The sequence below is a fragment of the Montipora foliosa genome, chromosome 6 (genome assembly GCF_036669935.1).
Source record: "Montipora foliosa isolate CH-2021 chromosome 6, ASM3666993v2, whole genome shotgun sequence".
Lineage (NCBI taxonomy): Eukaryota > Metazoa > Cnidaria > Anthozoa > Scleractinia > Acroporidae > Montipora > Montipora foliosa.
Genome location: NC_090874.1, coordinates 71369950 through 71375183, shown reverse-complemented (window position 1 = coordinate 71375183; position 5234 = coordinate 71369950).

Below are 5234 nucleotides of genomic sequence, written 5' to 3'. Positions count from 1 at the left end.
GGTGGGTAAATGTGTTTTTGTTAACTTAAAGACAAATTGTAAGGAAGAGATAATCAAAGACATCTTTTCCAGACTGTACTCAGTCGTTCAAAGAGTGGAGAATGAGATCCAGTTGGGAAGAGCTCTATATGGCCCTGGGTAACTTTTACTGGTTTTGATAGCACTTACTACATGACTGGATTGCGATTAGAACGAAGAAGACCTGATAATTAAGTGCATTTATGTAGGGCCATAGAGGGTATCCACATACACTGTACCAGTTCTTTTCCCCTTCAATGACCGAACAAAGCTATGGAGTGAACAAAGCTTTGAGAAGAAGTAGATAGCCTTTAGCACGAAGTGTTGTAATAACGCATGAGAAGGACAGTAAACAGCCCCTTGATTGGATGAAAGGGCCTTAAATGCAAAAACCTTCTCAAAGTTCAGTTAACTGTTAGATTTGAAGCAAAGTCTTCTTGTGGGCATTAAATCCTAGTAATAACAGGAGCAGACAATAAAAGGCAAAGTGATACATCTGCATCAAGACTGAGGCAAGGGCAGTTTCACTGTTTCACTGAGGATGTTTTCAAAGCGAAATGTGCAAAATTAGGTTACCGTTTGGCTGTAAGATTTTGTTTGCATCTACATCGCCTATTCACATCATCATATGAGCAACATGAACGAAGACTCAACCAAAAGAAATTCTTTTCTCTTTTAATCTGCATTTTAGGCACTTAGAAGGTTCGATTTTAGTGAAATACATTGACCTCCAGACAGTGTGAGGATTGTCTTCCCCAGGTACCGTACAGTTACTAACTACTAACTACTACAACCGTTATGGGAAATCATAATCCAAAAGCCAAAATGAACAAATACCAACTGAAGGCAGTTAAATTTCCTACATTTAAGTTTACTCATGGGTCAACTTCAAATTGCATCTATTCGAGCAATTTGTCAGACAACATTTCGCCACATTTTCCCAATGGTTTAAGTGCTTGAGTGAAATACACGTAGAAACTTTCTAGGACAACATTAAACTTAAAAAAGGTTGTTGTTATTCATCGTGGTGAAGTACAATAATAATACCCTCTTCCTTTCTTGAAGAAAACCACCAAGACCAGGAAACCGAATAGCAGTGCTGAACCCACGATCGAGTACAAGTCTACTGCGGTTGTACCCTATTTCAAAGGCCTATCCGAACAACTTCGCCTCTGCCTACAGCAACAAAGCATACGCGCTGTTTTTAAGTCGGAGACTACATTAAGATCACATCTAGTACGAGCGAAAGACACTGTCGAACCGACTAAACAAGATGGCGTGGTTTACAGGCTGTGAATGCGGTAAAGTCTACATCGGCGAGATTGAAAGACCTATGCAAGATAGAGTCACAGAACATGAGCGAGACATCCGACTTGCCCGTACCCAGACCTCCGCCGTTTCAGAACACGCTAACAACACCGGACACAACCCGCTTTGGAACGAAGTAAAGTTTACTGAACGTGATCCTCATTGGTACGCACGCAGGGTCAAAGATGCGATTCACATAAGACTTCACCCAAGCAAGATCAACAGGGATAGTGGAATAGATATTCCGGAAGCATGGATGCCCACGATCAAGAAACACAACAACAGGAGAACCGAAGGAACAACACACTGAAACAGCGAGGATCGAAATGCACCAGTCACAGTTGCTGAAAACCAACCAATCACGGCGGAGCATCCTTCTTAAAAGGTGACGCGTAACCAGTCGACCTCATCGCCTGATGAAGACTAGTAGTATGCAGTCGAAACGTCGCGATCTACATCACAAGTGACCACATCGTGAGACAAATTTAAACGAGAACTTAAAACAAGTCCATGAAGAAGTTTACTGTCCATTAGACAAAATTTGAATACACCTATTTCAAAAAACGTTGTCGGAGAGAACGGCGAATGGCAGTTGTCGAATGAAGATTGCATGACCGAAAGGAACTGTGGTTTCATATTTGGTATGCAAAATTTCAGTCGTATGTATGGAGCCGGCATCATGGAAGATTATTTCCTATTAATATTCAATACCCACATTTCTTTTCAGTCGTGCAACCGCCGTTCGACAACTGACATCGTCGTTCTCCCCGACAACATTTTTTGAAATAGCTGTATACTTCTTCTCATGAAAACAAGCCACTAAACTGTCACTGCCTTTGCCCAACGCAATCGCATCAATTGACATTTTCTTTTGTGGAAAAAGAGGAAACTATCACTGAACCACGAAGATTCACTACAAGGACTGATTTCAGGAGCAGAAGAAATTGCGGCGAGACCACGTACCCCTCCTTCCCCACGTGCCCTCTTGAAAAATTATTTGTATCCAGTCTTCCTCATCATTTCGCCTCAATCTTGGACAAAACTCGTTGGGAAAGTGTGACACTCTAATTTGTCTGTATGATAAAAATTAAATTCTTCCTACTTTCCCCCCTCCCCCCATTCCAATGTTGTTTTAAAAAACGACCAAAGGCTTGCACAGTATTTCGCATCAGATCATATTCAGTATGATATTTGATATGCATTACACATCAATTTTTCATACGTGATGTATATCTATCAAGGCAAAAATTTGTATTTGAAATAAGAAAAGTTCTGAAACTGAATTCATCATCATGTAAGGTAAAACGCCTGATGCACACTGTACCACTTGAAAGTCGGTTGGTTACAGAAGCTATGTAAATACAGGGGAAAGGGTGGGGGGGGGGGGGAGGGTGGGCGGGTTCCTTAATTCTGTTAAGTTAAATATATCACTACAATGGACGTGCGGTTAAAGTAAATTTCTTCTTAAAGCAAAGAATAAATCTCTAAGAGTAATTGTTACTTGCTGAGTTGAAGATACATGTACAGTACTGTTGCAGCCGCTGCATTGATTGCTTTATTTTTCTTCGTTCATTCTGCTTTTTCAATATTAAGTAGGCGCTTTGCAGAACCGAATAGCCTAGATCTTATACCGCAGTGCGGCCATCGGCGGAGATAAAATGTGGCTAAATAGATCTAAAATTGCGTATGTTGTAACTTGCGTGGAAATTGTCTTTTAATCAGGAAGGCGATAAAATGTAACCTACAGTTACCACTCACCTTGGTTTACGAGTGTCAATGGGATCGTTCTCTTGACAACTGCTGCTTTCTTTTCTCTTTTCTTAAGTCTATTCCTTTACAAAGCCTACCTTCACTGGTACAACTGTATGTATAGACTGTTCACAGTCCCCTATCTTTCCGTTTGATCGTCGGGTTGGAGCACAAACTGCCGCCATCTTTGTTTTTAAACAGCGAGCGCGAACTGGGGAGAGCAGTTCTCCCCAGTTCGCGCTCGCTGTTTAAAAACAAAGATGGCGACAGTTCAACCAAAATTGAAGGATTATTCTAAATTGTCAATTTCTTCCAAGTGAAGTATTATCGTTCATTTTGGACTCTGAAAGCTCGATAGGGATCATGGGAAATGAACATATTTCATTTAAAAGCCAAACCCCAATGTCTGGACTCGCAGGACTCGAACCTGGGAATGTGTGATTAATAACCCCTTCACCTAACCACTAGACTACCACATCACTGTCTGCGAAGTTGTCATTTTTTATTAATTTCAATAATGCTTTTTTCCAAAAGTGCTGCTGTAAACGTGTATTAACACCCGCTAGGAAGCAAGCTTACATAGTGAAAAATGTCGGTTACCAAACTTCAAGAGAAAGCTAACCATTTTAAAATCAAGCTTTAGACTAGGGGTTCCCTGGGCCCACCAAGGGCCCACCCTAAATCCGCCCTTGGATTTCTTGTCGGCAGAACCACACACGAGGCTGCCATGGACAGTATCTAATAACAGCCAAAGAATCCAACTTGCAGTCGCTCGCTCGCTCGCGGGACATAACACATCTCACGAAAAAACTTGCCTTTTTGATCAAAGATCATCTTGATTGCATCTGTGCTATCATAGACAAAGAATATGTCTCTGTGGCGAGCTGCAATCAAGTCGTTTTCTTTCAGCATTTTGGACGTGAATGCCCATTTTTGACGTCTTTCAGGCCTGTATACCATGCCGGACTCCCGGGCCGGATGCTTCTCTAAAAGTAGTGAGGACAAAGTGACCTTCGATTTCAACTGACATATTCTGAAATTTATATGTAAGCGATGCATTTGTTAGCCTCCCACCCAGATTCTCTTAGGAATTCGTCAAGCGTTTCAAGAGAGTCTGCGTGGGAGGCTATGCATTTGGAGGTTGAATGAAATTTCGAATAAACACTCCGTCCTTGTCCAACAGAAGAAAGCAATTTTTCTTTCTGTTCAATACAACATTCTCATCGTTATTGCAATACCGTCGTTATTCCCTTGAGATCCCCATATCCTAATTGATACTCTGTGTGGATCACCAGCTGGGGTGAGGACATGAACACGTTTGTTTTCTGCATCAAGAACAGCAAGTCACTAGACAGAGTGGAAACTGCCACGGCGCTTGGCACAAACTCCGTGTCAACTTGACGAATGATACGCCAAGGTTTTAAGATAATTCCAGGAAGGGGATTCGTTTCTTTTGAAGATCTGTACTAAAGTTTACCAAGGACCTTTCCGAACATATAACGACTTTCTTGGGTACCAAATGGATCGAAGGAACTCCATTTCTACGCAGACTCCGCAGTTTTGAGGACTCCGCTTTGAAATTTTCAATACGACTTGCATATTCCTTTTCAAATGCAGTTTTGAGCCCCAACATTCTTCCAATCGTGCTCATCTTTGATCTTCTCCGCACTGTGAGGACATGTTGAAACTTTGTTGGACAGCTGTTTTACTATTGCGTACTAAGCTTCAAGTGGATCTTTGGCAGCCATTTCTGCAAAATGTGCATTAACCTAGGACATGGGTTTCTTTTCTTCGTCCTCGATTTTCCTGATCAAACGACTGCCTTCAGATATTATCCGAGTTTTGTTTTTCTTTTCGATCGCTTCGGCCGTTAACGTTACAGCCGCGCGAAGTGAGCGCGAGCTTTTCAAGTTGTTTGGTGATTTTCTTGATCTCCTCTCGGGATTGGTCAATGGATTCCAAAATAACTTTCCTTTTTTTCTTGACAGGAGAATTTTCGACAAGCTTTTTCAGCAAGTGGTTGGTCAGTAGGTCAGCAACTCCCAAAGGGGGAATCTGCGACTGTCTGCGGGCATACAGGACACTAAATTTTCCTCTTTCTCAGACTTTGCCGAGCTATGTCAATGAGGCATTTTGCACAAACGTGTGCACAAATAGGA